This window comes from Periplaneta americana, chromosome 16 (assembly GCF_040183065.1).
Source record: "Periplaneta americana isolate PAMFEO1 chromosome 16, P.americana_PAMFEO1_priV1, whole genome shotgun sequence".
NCBI classification, from domain to species: domain Eukaryota; kingdom Metazoa; phylum Arthropoda; class Insecta; order Blattodea; family Blattidae; genus Periplaneta; species Periplaneta americana.
Genome location: NC_091132.1, coordinates 64,270,734 through 64,296,885, shown reverse-complemented (window position 1 = coordinate 64,296,885; position 26,152 = coordinate 64,270,734). Strand labels below are relative to the sequence as shown.

Genomic DNA, 26,152 nt, shown 5'->3' with positions numbered 1-26,152 from the left:
CGGTTTCCCCCACCCTTTTCTGCTGGCTCCCCTTTAAAGGCTTGTGGCTGGACTGTCATATCCATTTCCTGAAAACATTTGCAGTTTAGAATTGGACATCTACGTAATAAAATAACTTAGAGAAAAGGACCCCGTTGAGTAACTGTCACGTAATTTCCCCCGTTTCGATTACCATGCGACATAACCACTCGGACGGACATAGCAGAGAGTAAGCTGGGTGTAAAGTTCTCTCAGACGGACGTAACGGTAGGATTCGGTCTTCCCTTTGGGGATAACAGAATGACATATTACAGTTGTACCAGTTTATACGAAAGGGAAGCACATAAAGAACACGTCGCGAGGAAATAGAAACGACAATAAGCTAACATGCAAGTACAATACAAATTCATAAAATAAACCAGCTTTAACCAAGTTTATGAAATGAAAGAGAAACAGGTGTCTGTGAAATCATGGCTCACGGACTATGGTTACTGTTTTCGAATTCCAATTAATATAACTGTGACATGAATAATTAGATTGTCTTCATTTACCATATACAAATATTTAGTCTTTTCATTACGTTTCATTTATATTTTTGGAACAAACATTCGTACTGTTTAAATAAAATTAAGCACATTTTCACCAATTACAAAACGATATTCCTAATGAATAAAAATGTACTCTAGATTCAACGTACATAACAATTTAAATATTGGCAATATATCCGCCTTCGTGATCGAAGAGAGAGTTATACTAAACGGACTCGAGTTCGACTGTCGAAATTAAAGAGGATATTTATCTTCTTCCAAACTTTTGTATTCAGTGTCGGATGGTGAAGTGTTTTGTAGCTAAAACGGTTCTGAGTTTCACTTATTTTATTTGATTCAATGCCATAAATAGGTCTACAACTTGGTTAGAAACTGTGGTCTCATATCTTTATGAAATAGTGTCTTCTCAATGAATGAAACGGCAGGCTCTTTCATAATTATGCACTTAGACACCATATTTATGTGTCCAGTGCATAAAACCTCATTGTTTTACAAAAAATTGTTATGGATTTACTTAAAAACAATGGTGGCCATCTAACCCTATATCCTATGGCCATCTCACCCACATATGTTGGGTGAGATGGCCAGTGGCCTATTAAATTTCAAATGTGTTTTTTATTACATCAGTGAATTCTATGCGCCCTGAGGCACTGTAGTGGTCAAATATAACCTTGAAGGAACGTATTTGATTTCTTTCGTATTTCTTTACCAATCGGTTATCATGTTCTAAGTGATTTAGAAAACTATGGCCATCTAACCCGGAATTACCCTACTCACTCAATACTGTTTACGATGATCGTAAGACGACTTTGATTGCATATGCGACCTTGGTGGATGTGTGGAAGTTTACTAGTAGAAGGGGTGGAAGTGAAGTACATTCAAAAACTTAGGTACAATAAAAATTGAAGTAAAAATAAAAATGATGTCCCTGTATGATGAACATCGGTGTACAAAAATATTGTATTTACAGAAGTGTGTAAGTTCGGTTAAAATTTTTTTCCATATAATAGCCACCTTTTAATTGCATAGTCAATGTATAAATTAAATACAGAACAGGTGATAAGGTGCACTGTTGTCGAACTTGTCGTGGGAAGAAGTAAAATGCCGGGACATCATTTTCATTAAATACATAATTCTGTTAAGCCATGTGCACTTCATTTTACTTTCAGAAACATATACGAAGCACTTAATTTGTTACTTTTATCAGAAGGCTGTATTTAATTTTAACTTATCCATGGACTAAATTATTAGGTCCACTGATCAAGGAAAAGATTTCGAGTTGGAGACCTTACTTATTGACGTCGAAAATTTCTATTATACTTAATTTCTTGTTGTACGTGTTAAGAAGGGTTTCACATTCTACCTCACGCACCACTTGATACTCGTCAGAAATGTTCCACGCTGCTAACATGGATTTGCGCAGCGCGTGAACAAGTATGGCGCTCGGCATCACACCTGTTTACTCTTGCTCGTATTCATTGAGGGAACAAGTTCAACATGGCTGTGGTATCGGCAACACTGCCAGCCACACTCTGTGACGTAATACTGCATACCTAATTAGAGTGAATATGTTGCTGGAGGTTTGTGGTTTCAACCACTTTCCACGTATGATATTATGACTGAGATCAGAAAATTAGATAATAAATATAGAAAATGGATGTATTCTGTGTTATTTCGTAGAAAGATATTTCATAATTTGATCCTGTGAGAGATAAGAGTATATATTTATTTAAGAGAACTTTTACGTAAACGCCTGCAAAAATCATTATAAATATGCTAATATTTAAATTACATATGCACACAATGTTGCAGCTGTAATTCGATGTAAAATTTATAGCGTTATAATGGATAATTTAAAAATGTCGTAAGGTTTAAAACATAACTTTCAGGCGCACAGTTTATTCTTTATAGGCCATTCGTTATCTCGTGAAACCTACTTGCTCATAAGGAAAGAAGAAAGTTGATTGAAAAGCTTCTCTCCCTCGCTATACTTTCACTTGCAGCTACCTAGTTCACTTAAATCTATCATAAGGTTTTTACTATGAGCTACGGTGCACGCATACATTTGATTTCATGAGATAACGAATGATCTAAACTCAATTTTAAATATTATGTCCAAAAATATTTTTGAATTTACACAATGAGCACGAGTGTATACATCTTAAAAGATAAATTGCGTAAGGATCTTGATTTTTTACTCTTACTTAGTAAGATGATTTTAAATTAAACTACTAATACACTTTTGCCAGTGATTTTAAATAATACTATAATACCATTCAGTACTACCGTTAAAAACTTAGGTTTCCATTTCGACTCAAATCTCAGCTGGAATGCACAGGTAAAATATGTCTGTAAGAAAACTTTTTCAATCTTGCATTCACTGAGAAGACTGAACAATTTCTTTCCTTCTAAACTGAAACAGATCTTGATACAGACACTGGTTATGCCTTACTTTGACTATTGCGACGTTTTGTATAGTGACCTTAGTGTTGAGTTGTCATTGAGGCTTCAGCGTGTTCATAATGCTTGTGTCTGTTTCATTTTTAACAGCCGTCGCTATGATCATGTCTCCGAGTATTTCGTACAATTATCTTGGCTTCGTTTACGAAAGAGACGTTCAGTTCAGTCACTCTGTTTGCTGTATCAGATTTTAAATAATTCCACATCTATTTACCTAGTTCCTCGCTTCACACGTTTAGCATCCCACCACAACCGTGATACACGTTCACAGCATAACTTTGTTTTATCAATTCCATGTCATGAAACATCTCTCTGCTCTGCTTCCTTCACAATACACACAGCCCGTTCCTGGAATTCCTTGTCACAGGAAATCAGGAGCAGTCGGAGTCTAAAATCTTTTAAGTACTCTACTTAGAAATGTTTTTATTGAACAGAACTAGACTCTTGCGGAAGTTTCTAAATAGTCTTAAATAACCAAGTTATTTTTTCCCCTCTCTCTTCTTTTTTCCCTTTCCTATTATCTTGATATTATTACTTGTACCTGTGTGCCATATAGTACGATTTTGCTATTCAACATTTTATGTCTTATAACCCACATGTATTTTCCTATTAGTATATTATCTTTATACTATTCAAGTAATTTTGATTATATGTAGTTTTCTGCTTTATTTTGTATTGTCCTTACATTATGTAACTAATCTTGACTAACTGCAATTTTCTACTATATTTTATGTAATATCTAAGGTATCTTCTTTTGTGTTGTTTTATAATCTATCACATAATTTTGTATATTATATATATTATTGAAACCTGATTGTGTGGAAGAGAAGGCCTTATGGCCTTAACTCTGCCAGGCAAATTAAAACTACTACTACTACTACTACTACTACTACTACTACTACTACTACTACTACTACTACTACTACCACTACTACTAGGCCTATAATAATAGGTTTATTTGTGATTAGTTATATTAAATTTTTTAATTGGTTTGTTATTAAAAATCTTGCTAGTTACTCGTAAATTAACTGTTTTGTAAAGATACTTGAAAATTAGTTATTTTATTCTTTGCTATGGTAGTCCTTGCTAACTCAATGTTATATCGCAGTCTTTAGTGTCCGAAACTCATGTTCAATCCCCGACGTTGATGAGAGTTGAATAACATGAAAGAATGAACATTTTTCCACAGTTATCCCATTTACCTCAACATCACGTAAGGGTTTGAAAGCTATTATATTACAATGCATGCCACTTATTATGATAATTTTCGAAAGCTACTAATCTGATAACATTAACAGGTTTTTAACAACGACTGAAAAAAAGTTGTTTTCAATTTCCAATATAAAACTACACTGTGAATTTTGAAATTGTGTCCTTTATTCTGCATTATTTTCAAATGTAAGTGTTTCTTAGAAGAAAATGTTTGTAAAAGGACAGCGCCAGCTAGAAAAGATTAAAAATCACCGTTCTAGAAGGAGACTTCTTTTATGCGTCTAATATGACGCTCAATAATTTTAACATATCTTTTCTAAGAAATGGGTACTTCGTGCAAGAAAATTAACTTGAAATCTCAAGACCAGCAGAAGCTGGAAGGTATGAATTACTATAGTCAGAGCATTGAAAAACTTAATATGCATTTGTATTTCTATGCTACATGAATTCTTGCACATTTTATACAACCTCAGATGGACATCAGTCTTCTAATTTAGAAGGAAATGCAATTCAGACACTAGTAATAATTTTACCACGCTTCGGTGACACCTTTATTACTTGGTTTCTGCTCTGTAGAACTTGCAAATATCCTGGCACACAGTTACAATTCTAGCGTAATCCTACATTACATTACCCGGTAATGATGGTAATCCTTCTTCAGCTACAACATCGAGCGATTACAGAACATTTCCCTTGCATTAGGCGACTACACGGACATGTTCTGCTGTGTCAGTCTCAGGATGTTGTCACCCCTACTGAACTGTTGGACAGGGACTTCCAAATACTTTGGTTTATTTTTTAAATACCTACTGAATTACTTCCGACTTTATTTAAATTGCACAAACATAATTTCGACGTAAAGTTATGTAAAAGATGGAAGAATTTAGTATTTTTGGGGTGATAGGTGGCGTTAAAACTAGCATATTTGATTAAATATACATGTGCTTTCTTACAAAGTTACATGCTATCAATTTTGACCTTTATCATAGTCTACAAAATCTCCAGATCTACCAACTTTGAAGTTTTGCTTATGTAGATGAAAATATTACAATATTATACTTATCAGACGAAATATGTCTTTGAAATTCTGGAATGGACTCAAATCGTATCAAAATTACTGAAATCACGGATTGACCAATTTCGATGTATTTCTAATCTTGTAAACAATAGCTGAAAACTGGTTATGTTTTAAATTTTAATGTATTGTATTATTATTTTGTTCGTGCTTTAATATCTGCAATCTGTAAATGAAACGGTTATTACTATTTTTTGTTTGTGTTTCCAAGCGTGGTTAATAAATGTCCGCCTCTGTTTTCCTCTAAAATGATGCGACAAAACAGTTGAAGCTGTGTTGTGTTGTGTGCCACATCACAGCCCTGCAGATACACGCATCCCAATGCGTAGCAATGAATCACTGGTACATGACAGCTCAAAAATTGTGGCACTTCGTACGCATCTTGTTTGTTCAATGTGAAATATGGTATTCATGACTTACGACTCCGCGCTGGTCGCCCTGCTGATTTACAGCCTTTCAGCACAACTTAGCGTATCTGACGAATGGATAAGCCTCCACTGCCACCTTCAATTTCTTCAGTAATATTCAATGATCTGTTAAAATGTTAGTCTTCCAAATTTATATATATATATATATATATATATATATATAATTTGAACTGGTAATGGAAATTACGGGAAAACGGCTGGACGGATTTTAATAAATGTCCCCTCATTTTGAAGCTTAGAACTGAAAGTTTTTCGGAAAAATAGTAGTTTTAAGTGAAATGTCAATTTTTAAACATAATTTTCCTATTTTCCAAAATCCATCTGTCGTCAGTTTTGAGAACTAGCTAATAGCATTCACGGCCGACTTGATATTCCCTTCGCTTTTTTGTAAAGGAGAAGCGAAGCGAGCATCAAGTCGGCCGTGTTGCATTTCAGAATAAAACAAAACACACACTACAGTAAACAATATTACACGAAGGCCATGATTTCCAAGAATGCTGACATATTTAGAGCTCAAATTAAATTGGTTATTAAAAAATTAACTTGCTATAAATAATTTATAGGTTCGATCCTGTGGTGCATAATTTTCTGGGTAAAGCTGTGTATTGGATATTAAAAACTACAAAACTTGAGGTGGTTTGATGACATTATTACCATTAGAAATGAAATATTATTATAGTTAATTAAATCAATGATGTGACTATTTTTCATTAATTATACATATTAATGCTATATTGATGATATGAAAGTGAAACGTTTTGGGGTTTATATGAGTAGATGGAGAGAATAACTTAAATTAGATATTGATTTCTATATTTTACTGAGTGGCGGCTATATAGTATATATAGTACATGTTACTAAAAGCTGTAAAGCTTACGTAAGATAATAATATTATTAAAAATAAAATATTTTTATAATTATTAATCAAGTGGGTTGGGTCTTTTTCATATATTTAATGGCGGTGTGGTGTAGATATTTATATGCGTGGTTCTCTTCAGTATTGGCTCGAGAGAAAGTATCTTTCATTGTTATGGAAGCAAATAACTTTCCGAATATCTGGTATTCTTCATTGAAAATAAATCTGAAAAATGTTTATTTGAACGTGTAATGAACTTAGTTTGCAGCATTTGCTGTACAAGCCACTAGTATATATATATATATATATATATATATATATATATATATATATATATATATATATGGGTATGATGGCAACAACCCACTCTTAATTCGTAAATTGTATAATACACATTGTCATAATATTTATTTACAATAATGTTAATATATGTTAATATTTTATATTTGATATTGTTATGTATTGCTTGATGATGCTCCAGGAGGGCGAACACGTTACATCTATAAATAAATTTAGAACAAATATCATAAAATAACTTGTATTTTATATTTATTGAATGGTAAGTCATTAATATTAGTATTTTGAAAAAGTATAAATATTTATTGGCTTATCTGAAAATCAATATGAATTGTAAGTTCCCGTATATATGCCATGGAGATTCATTCTTTCATATTCCCAATTCTTGATGGAGGTGGCATAGAGTTAAAATGCCCTGACTCAGTTAATATAAAATTAAATAGGATTCACTGCTATTTTCAAAGTTATGGCGAAGAGAAGGAACTTTTTCATCCATCCGAATAAAATCAACGTCCTTTCTAATTACGTTAGGTTTGATAATTAAAAATATTATAGATATTACAAATATAAGAACCAACAAAATAAATCGATTAATAGGATTTACATCCCCATCCATATAATTTTTTTGGGATGAAATCTTGATGTTTGTTATGACTTTATTAAATTTGTGAGGCTATAAAATCTTTTGTTTTAAACTAAGATTAGCTACCCTATTATTTTAAATAAAAATTATTTTTGGTTTCTGGTTTTAATGTTCAATATAGAAATGTTGGTTCTTTTTTTATACTACATATTCTCTTAATGTGTTTACTTTTCAAGTATCTAGCGAATTTTTAAAGATCTGCAGGAAATGAATTTTTAAATTATGTTTTATTTAACGACGGTCGCAACTACCGAGGTTATATCAGCGTCGCCAGTGTGCCGGAATTTTGTCCCGCAGGAGTTCTTTTACATGCCACTACATCTAGTGACATGAGCCTGTCGCATTTAAGCACACTTAAATGCCATCGACCTGGACCAAGGTCGAATCCGCAACCTCGAGCACAGAAGGCCAGTACTATACCGTTTGCGCCACCCAGGTTGACTGCAGAAAATATGAAATAAATTTATATACTGTAAAGGTGATTTAACGACTCTGTGCTAATTGAAGCTAGCGTCGTTTGAATACGTGATAGCGGATGGCATTTTTACGAGATGAGTCGGAGGTTTGGCCAAGAAATTGCCTCACATTCGCCTTACAGTTTTGGAAAACCTCGGAAAAATCCGGTCAATCACCCTAAGTGGGAGCGGAAACGGAAGTAGGCTGGAGGCCAAAACGTTGGACCACCATGCTCTATCTATTGGCCAGATAATGTTTCATTGAGATGTTTACGTACATCCAGACAGATATGTGTGCGAATTGAGCAACACTGTCGGACAATACGTGCTACGCCAGGAATTTGAGAGTAGGTCCGGACATCAGTGCGACGACGAACTGTAATGCCTAACTTCTCTACTGCACAATGATCCTTCTTGTAACCCCTGTAACGCGGCAACCAGGCATGTCCTATATATATATATATATATATATATATATATATATATATATATATATATATATATATACTAGGGCATCCTGGTATGTCACTTGATCGTTTCCCATCCAGTCAGGTCAGTTGCCTGTTTTGCGTTTTTCATCTGACCTCTTCTTATTTTTCTCTGGTAAGACTCTTTTGTTTTATGCATGTTTTTCAAATACTTGTTTCATGAAAACCATCGTACTCCATTCAGTTTCTAATGTTCTGTTGATTGGTGTTGTCGTTGATGGTGTATCTTTTACGAGTTGTTCATAATCAAACGATTTTCGTGAAAGCTTACCTGCTCCTGATATGACCATATCAAATGCACCATGGCCATATCAAGTTCATTTCACTTAATTTTTTCACCTGGAAAATTTACATGCCTTATAGCTGGGATTACTAAAATATTTTGTATTGTAAGAAAAATGACGTCATAATCATGTGTTTTTTAATCTGAATCGGTAGAAAATATGTTACATTGTAATGGAAACTTTTTTCTTTTTGCAAACGTGCTGGAAATGTTTGGCATTAGTAGACAATACTGTCCATATAACTTAAGTATTCGCTTTAGTGGAAGCTTTAGAAATTTTGTTTCAGATATAAAATAATGTCAGTCAACATGAATAAGAGGGGGCTATGGGCTGAAGAAGCCATGTCCAAGGCAGTGAGCGGTATAAAGAGTGGAAAGTTCTCAGTTCAAGGCGCAAGTAAAACGTTTTGTGTACCTAAACGTACTTTACGCCGCTATATGGAGAAAGATGGCCCGTTAAAGAAGTCAAAGTTAGGTGGGGAACCACATTGACACCAGAACAAGAAAACAGCTGTGCCAGAAAATATTCCGTTTGTCTTCTGTAGGTTATCCGTTGACTCCTAACATTCTGAGCCCGGGCTGGGTTCAGTCTTTGAGCTTTGCGTCGTGCAACGTCAGGGTTCCTCTTCAAAAAACTGTCGAGACACTTACGACCAGTAGTCCCTTTAAAATGGTTTGTCAGGAGGACGAAGTCAAGGACATGAGACTCTGCGGAGTGTGTGAGAATTTCTACCTCGAAAAGTGTGTTGGCCTCACTGCTGTTGACAAAGACATTTTTATTTGTCCCAATTGCGATCAGTAATTTGTTTTCAAAATCTTATTTTTGTCTTGTAAGTACTCTTCTCTTGAATGATTATTCATTTTTGTTTTTTGAAGTTACATTTTTATGTCAATTTTGTAAACAACTTAATTTTTGAATTGTAAAAAAGATTATTAAGTATCATGTTTATTCATTTTACACCAAAATTATTTAATTTTAGCACAACTGCGCTATCAAACTGAAAACAATCACGATTTGTAGAACATGGAACATGGGTGGTCATATCATGTGCACATGTTCCTGATATGGCCACTAGGTAGACTTTTGGAATTTGGGACTTTTTGGACAATTAAAGCTATTTTTATTGGGAAAGGAAATCGTTTTAAGAAAATCCATTAGACTGAGAACGAGTAAGAAAAGAGTGGTTTACATTTTTTTCAAAATGGCGGCTAGAAAAATTCTCAAACCTTAGCATGGCCATATCAGGGACACCTACCTTATAATGGTCCACACCTGTGGAGTAACGGTCAGCGCGTCTGGCCGCGAAACGAGGTGGCCCGGGTTCGAATTCCGGTCGGGGCAAGTTACTTTGTTGAGAGTTTTTCCGGGGTTTTCCCTCAACCCAATACGAGCAAATGCTGGGTAACTTTCGGTGCTGGACCCCGGACTCATTTCACCGGCATTATCACCTTCATTTTCATTCAGACGCTAAATAACCTAGATGTTGATACAGCGCCATAAAATAACCCAATAAAATAAAAAAATTAAATATATATATATATATATATATATATATATATATATTTGTGTGTGAAGCAACACGACAACGTAAATAAAGTAATGCCACAGTCTAGTATATACAGTCACGAAGCTCAATACGTAGTAAATATGCATCCATAGATAGTTGGTCACCATTAGGATCGCTAATATCGCCTCATTACAGACAATGCGAAATAGTACCGGCACAGTCTATTGTTCCTAGCTCCCTTACAACTCAAGCTTCGTGGCTATATACTAGACTGTGGTAATGCATCATCTGAAAAACTTATTAAATGTTATAAAGGATACGTCAGCAATGTTTTGTAAAATCCATTTAAAGGAAATCATTCGACTTACATTACCATGCGACCGTAATTCATAGGCTATGCTATATGATCTGAAGTTGGCGCCATCGGAGTGGATCGTACTGTAGATGCGTTTGACTGCGTAACTGTATTCTAGCATGGATTCCATTCCCACTGATGATCTAGTTGGATTTTTCCCTCGTGGTTTTTACAACTGTAAAACCAATGTCAGATTATAACATGGCGAATCCTCGATTTCATCTCAGCAAATATGTCACTGCTACCTACGGGAAATAAACAACTCGTTTTCGAAAAAAAATTACCGCTTTTTGTTTTGAGGTGACTGCTGGAAGGATGTGACTATTCGAAAGGTTTTACTTATTTATAAGGTCCCTGAGCCAAATAACGCCATGTATATCTTTAACGCCATCCTATTAAAATTTGTTAACGACACAAGTTTTCATTAGTGCACTACTGTAGCCTGCATTCGCTTGCATTCTAGTGATGAAATGAGTTACTAGCTGTCCGCTGACATTTACGAGTGACATTATATTCCATCATTTTCCTGTTGTGTGTTGATAGTGAATGGCTGTTCTTATATCAAGGTAAGAGGCAATATTTTATTTTGTGTGTTGAGCAAATAATAACTATATTAAACTATATATTTTCGTGATCCCTAAACTTTCTTCAATGTATATAAAGTATTTGCTATCTATAAAATTTGAAAATGTTAGAGAAACAGGCATGTCATGTTATCAAGTACTCAGTAGCGCTTTAACGCCATGTGGCGTTAAAGGTCTACAGACAAAATTTTAGGTTATGTTAGTACTAAGGCTGACAGTACAGCATCAGTGTGAAAACATCAGGAAAATCACTAAGCTTTCAACTTACAAATGTTCAGAATGTGCAGTGATGATATTGGTTCAATTGCTTATTGAACTCTTATTTTTTTTTATTTTACATAACTTAATTTTTTTGTTTTACTTATTGGAAAACATTCATATTTAAGTAAGGGAAATGCTTTTGTGTTTAATAACTTTCTACTGTGTCACATTGTCTCTTTTTTTTAAAGTAAGGAGTCACTGGAAAACATATTTTCCTAATCCATCTGGTGTTTCAGTTTCAAATCAAGAATCTTTCATTAGTATTGAGTGATTTTGTATCTTTTATTAACAGAAACTCAAATTTAGTCGCTTAGTTCAATTTGTGTTGCTTAGGAAAAATAATTCATTAACAATATAAGTGTATACGTTACTAGAAAATAGGTGTCGTTAATTGGACAACCTGTTCCTAATAACACCAGTTTACAAAGTTTTCTTATTTGAGTTCTAATTCTTTTTCGGTGTATAGTATATCCATTTTCATTGTGCTATTTTGTAAAGATAAGATTACAGTTTCTATTTCATAATTTTCATGTTTGTACAGAACTTATTTCCAGAGCAAAAGTGACTGAAGTGTTAAGGTGGCGTTATTTGGTACGTGTACCTTAGTATGTCTAATTATAGGCCAATGTGACGAAACCATACAATATGGTAGCTACAGAGCGCCAACACGTTTGTGAAAATACTTGGTAGTTGTCTTACTAATATTATTTTAGTTAATAGCTGAATGATTTACACGAATTTAATACAAATACGGAATGATGCAAATGTGACAAGACGAGCAGAAAAAGGGTGCTAATTTTCCAGATCTCGTGGTTCGAACCTAGTAGATTCCAGTTTGCTTCAGTTGAGCTGATGAAGTTGGCACGTGTGGAACTATAATAGTGCAAACCTATTACTGAGGGAAGCTCGCCAGGGGTTAAACTGCCAGAGAAAATGGGTGTAGAATAGAATTTTAAAACCCCATAAAGTGCGACATAAAGAGGAAATATTGTGTCGGAGTGAATGTGTGGTATAAGTGCCTGCGAAATGGCTCCTCATTCTTAAACGCTGCTGCAGATGTCATATGTGGCGACAATGAGGATGGGTGTGTCGGGGCCGAACAAAACAACAAAGCAGACGTACCAAAATCAATATGAAACAACGCAGTGAGCGACGCAGCTCAGCCATCGGGTTCTCCGTGCCCTCGGGAACCGGAAACAGGAACAATTGAAATTATTCGTTGCCGAATAGCATAAAAATGGCGAAAAGATGATAGTACAGACGGAAGTTTGAAGGCGAGAAAAGTGAATGATTTTTTTTTTAATTAGTACTAATCTCTCAGGTTATTCGTTAATCACTACAAGAGAAATTGAACTGTGTTAACACGTATGACTTCTTTTTATTTTATATTCTCTGCCCGTATTCTTCCTCTTGCTCTCTTTATGATCGTCTTCTTTCCTCGTCCTCATCAACTTCCTCTCCAACATCCTCATAATCTTCCTTTTCTTCATCGTCCCTATTATCTTCCCTTCTCTCTCCTCGTCATCTTCCTCTTTCTTCTCGACCACAATATCTTTCTCCCTCTTCATCTCTCTTACAGTCACTTTTACTTTTCCTCCCCCTTATCCTTCCTCTCCTTCCTCGTCCTCTTTATCTTTCACAATTCCTTTCCGTCCTTTTTATCTTCCACTATCCCTCCTCGCCCTTAGTTCATTCTCCTACCCCCTCTTTCTCCTTATCTTCCTCTGGTATCTAGTGAGTTTTATTTCCTGGTCGCTCAGTTTGTCCTATGCAATATTGCATCATAATTAAAACTAGATATTTTAAGTATAAAAATGTTATGAACATTAATTTTTGTTCTTAAGTATTGAATTTCCTTCAAATTACATTTCAGCTTTGGATACGTTAATCATATATTACATGGCTAATTTATTCAAAAGGAATGTTGCTCCTTTTAAAATTTATTTATTTTTATTTATTTATTTATTATTTTGCTAATAATTGTAACATAAAATGTAATATATAAAGAAAAAAACTTTAGCTCGCCCCTGAAAGAGTAGAACTCGTGCTCAGGGGCGGATTCCTGAATTGAAATTAATAATTATACAATACAATTTGTCTTATGTCTACTGTGCAATTATAGTATATAAATTTAAATTTACAATGTCATCAAGAGTCAGATAATTAGTAGTATGTGTGCAAAGAACAATGCATTTAGAGGTATATTTGAAATAAAATTATTTTTCAGTCGTGTTATTTTGTAGTTAACTTTCAAATATAATGTTAACAAGTATTACAAACATAAAATTGTATCTTGCTATCAGAAGAAAAGTGAGCAAATATTGCTAATACACAGATTTACAAATCTAAGAGAACAATAGAGTGAAATATAGACAAGTTTTCTGAATTAATCATACATTTATTTGAATCGAGAGAAATTTATTATATAGATTGGTATTTTGTAAAGGACGTTATTAACAATTCTGTGATTTTACATTAATAAATGGTTATGAATTATTTCTCCGTCGACTCATTTTCTTGATGTATGAAAAATGTGTAACAAATGCTGCAAATATTGAAATAAATAGAGTAGGTAACATATTTTATGAAGTGGATTTTACACAGTTTCTTATATCTCCTGGTTATTTTAGTAGCGCCCTTTACAAAAAGACGTGGATATCATGTTAGAGACCTAATAGTGTTATCAATTTTTTTTTTACAGGAATGTAGTTTGATTTGTTTTCCAATGCCGAGCACTAGGCAGATAAGACACTGACTCTATAAAAATAAATAACATTAATTCGGTCCATCCATTTCTGAGATAGCACCAGAAAAGTATCTTTTAATGAATAACAAAACGATTACAGGTGTTAAAAATTAATATATGCCATTTATAACTAATGACTAGACTTCGTTGAATTGCCACACGCAGCTTGCAATCAGGTTGCCGATGTACGGTAGTATAGAGGAGGTGAGCGACCGCCCGGTCGAGTATTACAAGCAGTTCATGTTAAGAGATGTGGCCGGTCCAAATAGATAGAGCAGCTACAGCTAATGTATACCTATGAAGCACTTGTTTTTGCATTACTGTGGTTGGAATAGTCAAAGCTTAACATTTGTTCAGTGTAGACAAGAATTCAATCAACCATATTACAATGAGAGTGTTGCTGTTTCAAATAATTGTGCCTGGAATACCCTTACCCCCGCAGCCAGTCTTGAGCCGTTGGGGAACGTGGTTGGATGCTGTTAATTATTATGCAGAACATTACAGCAAAATAATGGAGGTAAATGATGCATTGAATAGCACAGACAGTTCCGCTGTTGCAGCTATAAAATCATTGCCTTCTGAACAGATATTGGAAGATATTCTGTTCATTGATTCTAATTTTAAAATCGTGTCCAAAAGCATCATTCTGTTAGAATCGTCTAAACTACAACTCTCAGAAGCCCTTTATAGAGTGGATAAAGTATCACATACCGTTATCCAAACTAACAATTCTTTAATTTCAGAAAAAGTGAAATGTGAGTTGAGAAACATTATTGCTAAAAATTCTGCCTATTCACAACCTTCGTATTATAAAAACTGTTTAAGTGACCATCGGAGGAGATTACTTTGCAGTCGCTCAAAATGTATGTAACTCTTCACTGCAATGCACATATTCAAGAATGATATATCTTACATTAAATTTTAAGAGTTAATATATTTCACTATAAAATAATTGTGTATTTACATGTTTAGAGATTTCCTACTTCAAAAATCATTCATTATATTTCTTCAATGCAGGATACAGATTTTTTTTATAACCGCAGTATACTGCTCAGTGTTTACATCAGAGGCATACTCAATCCTTTCCACGCCCCCTTCTCATGCAGTCTATACTGCGTGCGCAGTAAACCTTGCGATTCTCGTGGCAATTCCACGAAGTCTACTAATGACAATAGAAACAGAATAAAAAAAAAAAACTCGCCGGACAATCCTACAACAACAGAAAATCCAGTTATACCAGGAAAACTACAATTTTTTTCTATTATACTCAGTAATAGTAGACAGAGTTGTTTCCGATCTCTGATAACGAATTTGAATGACGTCATGTGCGTCAGGAATCACACGACAGCTGAACTGTGGCGCGAGGTGACAGACCAGTAGTGAGTGATCTCATAGTCATAGTGCACGGCGACTCACAGCAGAAATTCCCAATAAAATCGAGCCTTTTTGGGAGGGGTACATTACGATCCTTTCCAATGCCAAGTACAGTTAAATGAAAGTAAAAGAAGCCTGTAATAAACGAGGTTTCGTTATTTCCAAGAAAGATATCTTCTGTATAAGTACTTAATAAGATTGATAAAGCTCGAATGGAATTAATTTTTATCATCTCGTGGGTTGCGGCGACTTGTGACGGGGAGATGAATTTGCTTGTTTTTTCCACTCTGGAATTAATCCCATCCGAGCTTTGTCAGTCTTATTAGGTACACACAAGTTGCCTTTCTTGGAAACAACGAAACCAGGTTTTTTGAAGGCCCCTATGATTTCCACGCAACTGTACTTGGCATCGGAAAGGGTTGTTATGTACCTCTCCCAAAAAGGCTCGATTTTCTTGGGCATTGCTAATGTGATACACCGTGCACTCTGATTATGAAATCACTCACTCTTTTACCTCTCAAAGCAATTTAGCTGTCGGTGTGATTCCTGAGCACATGACGTAATGCAAATTCGTTATCAGAGATTGGAAACAATCCTGTAATATCTTCATAATACGGTCTAATAGGCCTACCAACTATATTTCAATTATGAAATGATACGTTTCTGGCTCTCTCTCAGAAATGGATGAACGGGATTATTTTGTTTAATAGATGGATAGGGTTTATTATCTCCTCCAAAGTGTGAGTCTGAAGATAAGGGGATGCAATTTTAAATTCAAAAGTAAGGATGTGAGTGAAGGGAGTGGAATAGAAAATTTCATCAGCAGTGGTTTTGAATTTCCCCCTCGAAAACTAAATCGTATTTTCCCTCAAAACCATGTCCATTGCACATATAAAATTATTCAAGGTGGGAAGTTGTGAGATGTACACACGGATATCATTACACATACAGTAGAAGACTGTGGATAAATGAGATTGTAAATTAACATGTTTCCGTTTTTCTCTGTCAGCAGTGACATGTCAACAAGAGTAGAGGACGAGTAATGGCTGGTCCCAGCATGGAATTATGCCTTATTCATCTTTACTCGCGAACAAGAGGCCACTTAATATGCAGTCAATCAACTGTACAGGAACACCGACTTCATTACTTGGGCCTACGAAAGTCAAACTTAAATTATCTTTGCCTAAATGTCCAACGCCCTGAGCCGGTAATAAATTCATGTGCATTGGGTCCAGATAACGACATGATAATCAGTTACAAGCATGTTAATATATTTGTGTAATGTAATTAATAATTTTGTAACGGTTGTTGTGGAAGCTCGTGTTTGGCTTACTATCCTGTTACGTAGCTGATAAACTGTATTAAATCGATATATTTGAATGTAGCTTCCATCGTGCACCGAAGCTGATGAAGTAAATATTAGCTCACTAGAAATTAACACACTTAGGCCTATAATACGCGGTTTCACGACATAATGCAAAACATAAATATTGACATAACGAGTGTATTTTATCTTTATGATATTTACTGCTATCTGTTTGTAGATGACTGGCCATTTACAAAACAGCACATTTCTAATAATCATCGTTGGAGCTTAAGGACGTACTAACGATTGTGGTACCACATCTGGCGGTTTTGATTTCGACAGCCAGCAGAATAGGCAGAGCTATGGGGGGGCATGGGGAGCACAGCCCCCCAAACATGTCTCAACTCTTCTTTTTTTCTATTGACGTTAGAAAATATTGACTTCAAAAAAATTGTCTTCCTTTTGTTTATGATTAAGTTTCTGTGCTTAAATTGACGAATTAATGTCTTCAGATCATGTCTCTGGACTAAAATACATATTTATTTTTAATTTCTGAATGTACAGGGTGGGGCATGGGAACCAAATGTTTTTTAAATGGCTTGTACTCGGTCATTATGAAAGGGAGAGATGTGCGGCATGTGACAGTCCATTCCGTGGCTCATAGCATTTCACCTGCAGTCGGCATCATGGAGCAGTGGACGCATGTTTGCGTATGATTGTTTTGTTAGAAATGGCAAGTCGGTGACCTCGATACGGAGTGAGTTTTGCTACAGATTCAATATTAATCGCAATGATTCTGTTCCCGTGCGTGACACAATCTTATGTTGGGTTAAAAAATCTTAAAAAAAATAGGCGCAATACTGAAGAATAAATCGCCCGGCCCCGAACACAGAGTGCGTACTCCAGAAAATTTTCAGTCAGATGAGTGACACTGCGCAGCCCAGGCCGCTCTGCTCGAAGGCATTCAGTTGCTCTTGGAATCAGCAATCGTACGGTAAGACGGATTTTGCATGCCGTTTTACATTTACACCCATACAAGATAGGTGGTTTCAGCAATATCTCCAGAGCGTCAATGGCAGTTCTTTGCCTCCTGTTTTCCAATCGTCTCATTTCGAGATTTGGTGATGTTCCATGGCTCCCTCGTTCCCCTGACCTGTCCACGTGATTTTTTTTCTATGTGAGTACCTAAAGTCACGTGTTTACGAGGATAAGCCTCGAATATTAGATGAATTAAAGGACACAGTACGTCAACACATCACCCAAATCAACAGAGATCCCCTGGAAAGATTAGAGGTGAATTTTCGTCAGCGCCTTAAACAATGCGTCAACACAGACGGACATCACATGCCAGATGTAATTTTCCGCTCATAATTGAAATGGTATGTTCTCACAAACGTTGTTCTACTAATAAAATGTGTTGAAAACAAAAACTAACTATTTTATGATTATTTAAAAACACTTATTTCCTATGCCTCACCCTGTATAAGAATTTCTCTACCTCATTTGAGAACTGGAAGCACAGTACCGGTAATGTTTCTTTTCTAATAGCCTATAATCACATGTTAGAAGTCTGTAGATGTTCAGGCCGACACTTGGAGAAATGTGAATAACATAGGGCAGAACAATGCAGAAAAAAGAAAAGTGATCCCGGTACAATGTGTAAACTTAAATACGAGAGACTGAGTAAAATAATTATAATTTACATTTCAGATGATATCTTGAGGAAGGTAAGCTTCAGATAAAAAATGTTTCTGTTAGCACTGTTACATAGTGTTATTGATGTATGTATTCATGTGTTTGTGCATGAAAGAGAAAAATAGGGAGATTGTTTTAAGTTATGCCCTATTATAATTTGTAGTAGACCTACAGTTAAAGCCCTATACAACTCGATCCGAAACATCTCAGGTATGATTGTAACACTATAAGAAATATGCTCCCCGAAAATGCCTTTATTAAATTATCATATTCCGATGTATTGTCAAGCTATAACTGGGGGAGAAGGTAAATAATGTTCCCCATAACCTTGTTTATCGAGATTCTATGATTTTTCTTTGCCCCCCAAGGAAACTGTTCTCTCTCCGCCTATGGCCAGCAGAGATAGAATCTTCATTTTATTCTCAAAACCCTCAAATAGATTATGAATTTCCAAATAAATATGGTTATTCTAGAGTCAAGAAAGATTTCCTCGACTTCTTGTGAAACCATCGCAGCATTTACATTCCTTTTCTACGAACATCGGCCTACCACAGCGTTTCTTAATTTCCACGGAACCGGTCTCTTTAAATGTTTCAGAAGCTCTCACAATGACGACAAATTGCAGGATCCAAACCGCAGTTCATTTAGAGAAGTTCGAATTCTTCTCACCACATTGGAACTAGTTTTGTTACATTTAAAGTAACACTGATTTAAGGCCAGTTCGCAATTGTAGAGATAAAACTATTATTTTCTTTTAAAAGTTGGTGAGAAAAGACATTACTATGACACTCAGCAATAATTTGTATCGCTGCTTCTTTTCTTTTTTATTTGCCATAGCAATGATAGATAAGTAATTAAAAAAATAATATCTCTGAAAATAATTCTCACTCTTTTATAGAGAGATCTGTATAATTATTATTTTTAATAAACTTACCTCTTAATTATTTTAGAGAACTTTTAAAATCTTCGTGACTTTTGAATAACTCTTTTTTATTAGTGCAAGAATCTTATTTTCATGAAAACAATCAAGATAATGAAAAATTAAAAAAATATATATATCACGGGACAAAATGATATAGCCTAGCATATTTACTCCCTCAATATGCATAAATGTTCAGATTAGTCAGAGTAAAAAAACTAAAATATCAGTTTATAAGAAAAATAAACAACGTACGAACTAGGGGAGAAGAATGAGTGAAGTATAATAGCTGATCGAGAATTATCTCTATGCCTTCATGTTGATTTGGAATCAGTGAACTCATTAGTGCACGATACCAGCTGTGAAGCCGTTAGTTCTGCGATCTTGCAGCTTATTTAGTCCTCCTTACTTTAATTTTTAATTTTCTATAGAAAAAACAGTTTGTATTTATAATATAAACAATTCTAGAAAGCATATAAATATATGTTCATATTAAAGCAGTAGACCATAACGCAGTCTACAATCAGAAACGGATCATTCGCAAGGCAGCACTACTACTATGAAGGAAGTGAAGAAGTGATGTTCATTTTGGAATACAAATATTAGATTGAAATTGCAAAAAATCTTAAATATACTAGGGCATTCGCAATGCTGTAAATGAGTGCTCCTAGAGGTGACCATTGAAATCTTATACTACGTCAATAGAGCAGCGATTTTTTCATAAATTTGCAATATTCAATCTCGAAGTAGCCATATTTTGGCTGTTTCTGATTTGTAGTAAAAATACAGCCCTAAAAGTACGAACAAAGTTGTTTCATAAAAATCTCTTAAGTTGCAAGAGAAAAACATGCAACTCAATGTTTCAGGTCTTTTTTTTCTTGTTAGGAGGGAGGGAGGTAACATCCCACGCACTACGACCTGAGGTCTATTGTACACCCCCCCCCATATGGGTTGAGTTGCGTGCCCACCGATTCTCTACGCGCACTGACCTAACCACTTGACCCCCGTAACGACCGGTTCCTACAGCAAAGAGTTCATGTACCATTCTTGCTTCAGCAAACCCCGCCCCCAAGGCTCCCTGAACTGTCCGAGGCGGAAGTCCTCCCCGAGAAGGTCTGCCCCGGGTTCCGTTGCAGAAGCTTCTTCTCTTCTTCGGCTTTTTCCCACTTATAGGTTCGCCGTCTTCAGTTTCCATATATATCTATCGTTCCAATCTCCTTCTCCCAAATTCCTGTCGTCCATTATTGCTCTGACATGGGTTTTCCATTTCAATTTTGGTCTACCACGTTTATTTTTTCCTGGGGGTGACCATTGATATATATTTTTTGGCCATCTTTCGTTGCCCATTCTTTGTACATGTCCATACCATTTCAGAGCTTGATTTTCTATTCTCTTAACAACAGATGTGGTGACGTTCATTTCTTTCCAAAGGAGTTCATTTCTAATTTTATCCTGTCTTGTTTTTTGAAGACTTCTCCTAAGATAGTCGAATTCAACTGTTCTAATTTTGTTTTTTTGTAGTTCTGTCATGGACCAAGTTTCACTTCCATATGATAAAATATTCTGTATTATACTCTTGTAGATTTTAATTTTAGTTTCTTTTGTAATATTTTTATTCCAGATTATTCCATGTAAAGTCTTGGTAGCATTTTTTGCTAAGGCAATTTTATTTTGAATGTCTCTCTCACATGTATCTATATTTGTGATTATTGATCTAAGATATTTAAAGGATTCACATTTTTTAATTTTTCCTGTTTCAAGTATGAGGTCACCCACATCTCTTCCTAAACACATATATTCTGTTTTCTGTAGATTTATGTTTAGTCCCCATTTTCTATATTCTTCCATTAGTTTATTTACCATATATATCATATCATCTTCATCCCCCGCAGAAGCTACCCATCATAATATTATTACAACCCACGGAGGCCGGTCGAGAGTGCCAACAGCTTCGGAGGGCCGCTTGTAGAGCGATCTGAAAACCAGAAGAAGTAACGGGATGATGAATGAAAGAATGATAGGGGAGGAAAGGAAGTGGCGAAGATGAGTGGGATTCCAATCGCCTGATAAAGATACCTGATATTCATCCATAGGAGTGAGGGAATAACCCCGAGAAGACCTCACCCAGGCAACTCGTCCCGGCCGGGAATCGAACCCGGGCCCGCTGGGTTTGGAGTTAGACTCGCTAACCCCTCAGCCACAGCGGTGGAAATGTTTCAGGCCTTAGGGCATTACAAGAAGCCTGTGGGAGAGAAGTCCTAACATACTGAACTATTGAAGAGTTGACATCCGAAGAGCTTTAGATTGACCAGTGAGAGAGATATCCAGAAATGGTTCTGCAAATGGAGTCTGCCGTCTTTCAAGGTTTTTTCAACGTACTATTGACATGACAGGAGACTATATTTGAAGTATGTAATGTCAAAAGTGACCTAAATAAATTTAGTGTGAAACAGTAGCTATTCTCCATTTTTTTTCAATATCTAGCATAATTATACAGGGTGGTTCACGAGAATTTACCGTCCTTTACGGAGCTTATTTCTGAAGACATTTTGAGCAAAAATGTCATATAAACATAATTCCTATTCTCAATATTTTCAGAGTTACACTAATTTAAAGTTGTTTGTAAAATACGTTTTTTCTTTAGTTTGAAGGTGAAAGAATAATACAAATAGAGAATGAACCGTTTAGAAATATTCATTTCTTTAATTGGCAAGTACAGGGACATCACTTTATTTTTATCAACATTTTTAACATTAACCTGGCTATACTCGGAAACACTGTTACCCCCTTCCATTACAGGAGTTTGGTGTCACTAGTGCAATATGTAAACAAATCATTTTACTAGCTATAGGAGGAGAGAAAAGTAGTGTATCCATTACAGGGAAATACGATATTAGGATTTTCAGTTTGATCATTACTTTTACGGTATTTTATCAGCATATTACCGTACTTTCGGTAACTCTAATCTTCACTTCAAAGTTATTCAGTCATGCTACACACGTACCTGTGCGAAATAAGCACGGCCGGGTATTTACGGAGATCGCGAAAATCACGATATAATAGATATACAATAGATTTTTACTAATTTTTACGAATTAAGTGATTCTGATTAATAATATGCGGATAAAACGATCGCGAAATGGAGTTCTAATAACGAAATATGGACACATTCGCGAATTATTATTATTGTGTCGTTTTATAGCGAATTTCATATTCTGAGTTTTCTTCGGACATTTTTTTTATTTGAATTTGTTGCACATTCAAGTATGCTACATTACGTGGTATTCCAGGTGTTCTCATTACATTAGTGAACTCAAAAGACGGAGAATTCAACATTTCACTCATAATTTGAAAATATTAATTTGAGGGCTACAAGTTTTTTTTTTCGTTTTTAATGAACATGTGTTTAAATATAGTCTCAATCCAACAAATATTGTCTATTGGCCATGCCGCACCTTTGCCAGTATCCAATGGACCTTTAATGTTATTTATTTGGAAAGTAATATTCATAGGCCTACTGAGTTAATATTAGAATTTAAAAAAATTATATTTTCCAAAATTTCCATTAACCCTCGACTGGTATCCATGGGTCAATATAGACCCATATTGCTTGATATCGTAATGTACACTTAAAAAGCGATACCAGTTTAGGGCTAATATCCAACAAAAGTACAAATCAATCTCCAACAATCTCCGCCGACACCAATATTAAAAAACACAAATGATAAAATTAATCTCCATAAATACCTGCCCCTGGAAGTAAGCTTCAATAATACAGGCTCTTCCTTCTATGGAAAACGCAACCATATTTCTGAAACACACTATACTCTGTACTCTTTACTTCACTGCTAGTAGACTTCGAATGCAACAGCGGCAGTAAGTTTGTGTGGCTGACGGAAGCAAGAACATTACTGCAAGGGGTGGGAGTCAAGTACATTCAGAAACGCAGGTACAATAAAAATGCAAGTAAAAATAAAGTGATGTCCCGGTATAATGAAGCTAAAAATGTGCTGTGAACTCCTTAGTTGCTTCGTAAAGAAATGTTTTTCTATTTTTAATTAGAAAATTACATTATTCCTACGTTCTTATCACAACAATTATTACAAATCACACCACTTTCACCGACTTAATTATTTGCAGTTCAATTTTGCATTCTAATTTACACTCTTGGAGAGTTTACAACAGATTTTTAGAAATGTCGCCGTCCGCTTGAGTACATTTGGCCTCACGCTTGTGAACGGCACTCGTCGCTCTACGTAACTGCTAACGGCTATCTTTGATTTCTGTAGCGTTCGCGCTGGCTGCTGACTGCACGCTGACCAAGATCACGCGTTCACAGCAATGCGTTCCAATAACGAAACGTAACTCTGTAAATATTGAGAATAGGACCCATGTTTATATGACATTTTTTGCTCAGAATGACTTCGGAAATAAACTCCGTAAAGGACGGTAAGTCCTCATGAATCACTCTGTATATAATATCTGTTCAGACGTTAAGACGTTGAAGTATATAGGCCTGTCCGAATTCCGAGGTGTAGGCCACACATACCATACACTGTTTACAATAAAAATATAGGACATTAGTCTATCATCAAACACAATACTAGCAGTATAAAACATCTGTATGTTACTTGTATTTTATAACTTGAGTTTGTCACACATGATTTGATATCGTGTATTATTCTTTTCAGACACTTGGATACACGAGCCCCTACAATTTAGGAATATCCTCATCTCTTCACATCTTCAGGTGTTTGCTCACATCTTGCGTGTCTCGTACAGGTCTGTACTTTATTTTTATTTTCTGTGTATGAAAGCAGCAGAGGTGAAAGGAAACCAACTATAATTTATATTTCATGCTCAAAATGTGAAGTTACAATTGCATAACGTTCACCAGTGAGTTCGAAATAAGATTATACAGTTTCTAATTCAGGAATGAAGGACAAGAAAAGATAATTTTATTCATTCTTAAACACATTTCATGGCACTGTGTATTGGTATACCTTACACTTCTTACAGTTTTGAAACAATTTATATGTATCAAATAGGTAGAATACAGTATGCATAATTGTGTGTATTAACGAATTCCTCCTTTTTTAAATCTTCATCTCAGTTACAACGATATCTATGATATTATAACTTACTACTTTATTATTATATCTCACTCGTTCTTCCTTGTACCTATTTTTTTACTTCAATGATTAAGCTTGTGATGAAGTTAGAAATTTCAAGTTATATTATGCTTGTCAATCCATCATTTTGTATGAAGATTTTTGAACCTTATTCCTTCTCAGGTTAGATTATTTATGTTAATTAAAATTTTTCCATTTAGGAATATTATAGCCTTTATTTTTCCACAAGAATTCCATTTGAGATGTTTCAACTCCTGAGAAAACTACGGTACTTTCTTTTGTTTAATTTTCTAGATTTACTTCCGAATATGAGTAACAATGGACTAATATATTGGCTCATTTTATTGGGATGTATATTTTTCTAAAAAGATACATTTTCCATATATAGTATTAAATTGAATTAGTGGTAAATTTTTCTTTCGTCATGAAATTTTCTAAAAAGTGGATAAATATGGGCTGAGAAATTTGTGAAAATAGTAGTATAGCGTAGCATACTGTAAATAAGTAGAGCTATATGGATATATTTCTATAGTCGTCGAAAAATAGGTGAATAATTTTATTTGTAACTAGTTGTACTCGCGCACTCCGCTGCACCAGTTAGAAATAAATATAAAGTAATTACATAATTAAAATAGGACGTTTGATCTAGGGAACATTCGTGTTTGTTAGAAGGATAAATCGTTTAATATGTTACTTACTTGAAATTGTATTTAAATAATTAAAATGGGATCATTTTGGTTCAGAGAGCACTCATTTGGTGCAATGACAATTATTTTAACATGTTTTTTATTTGTTATTACATGCAACCGTAGTTTAATGAAGATTGACATATCATTTAATTTTAATATGTAAACCTTATATTACGTGCTATATGTTTCCATTGAATTATGATAACTTCATTTTAACCATTGTTTTCTACGTCTTCAGTAAATGGCGCTTGGCCCACTATGGTTCTGAATCCTTCAAATAACTTAAATAGTGATACAGCATAAACAGTGATTATGTAATTATATTTCTTTCTTTCGAAAATGTAAGAATTAACGATCTCCTATGTACCATTGCCATGGAATGAATGTGTTTTTTCTTCCTACTAAAAAATTTTATATTTTGCACATAGGAATTACTGCAGAAACAACGACGCTACAATCTGAGGCGGCGGTGAAAATTATTGTATTGTTATTTTAAAAGTCTTCTATATCCTTAAATATCAGTCCTATCAAAATTTTATACAGAATAAAACTGACCGGAAATCACTTTTAAAGAAACATTTGTTATGTAACATTTTTCAGAAAAAGCAATAATAAGCGAGATATTTCGATTTATTTAATTCAGGCCCCGTTAAATGAAGTATTTTGAATGCCATATAGCCTAAAATCTAAAATACAACGAATTTAATTTATATTTCAATTTTCATCGAAATCCGTTCAGCCATTATCGCGTGAAAAGGTAACAAACATCCAGACAGATAGACATACAAACAAAAATTTCAAAACAGCGATTTTCGGTCTCAGGATGAATAATTATACATGTTACCACCAATTATTTTTG

General features: G+C 34.8%; 1 protein-coding gene across 1 annotated transcript in view; it reads left to right on the top strand.

Moving 5' to 3' along the window:
• LOC138691390 (uncharacterized) overlaps nucleotides 1-26,152 on the top strand; it is a 1,027,639-nt gene that overhangs the window by 290,611 nt on the left and 710,876 nt on the right. Inside the window, exon 3 of the mRNA XM_069813303.1 lies at nucleotides 24,164-24,254. The gene's annotated coding sequence lies outside the window, so the exon portion shown is untranslated. The remainder of the gene's footprint in view (nucleotides 1-24,163; nucleotides 24,255-26,152) is intronic.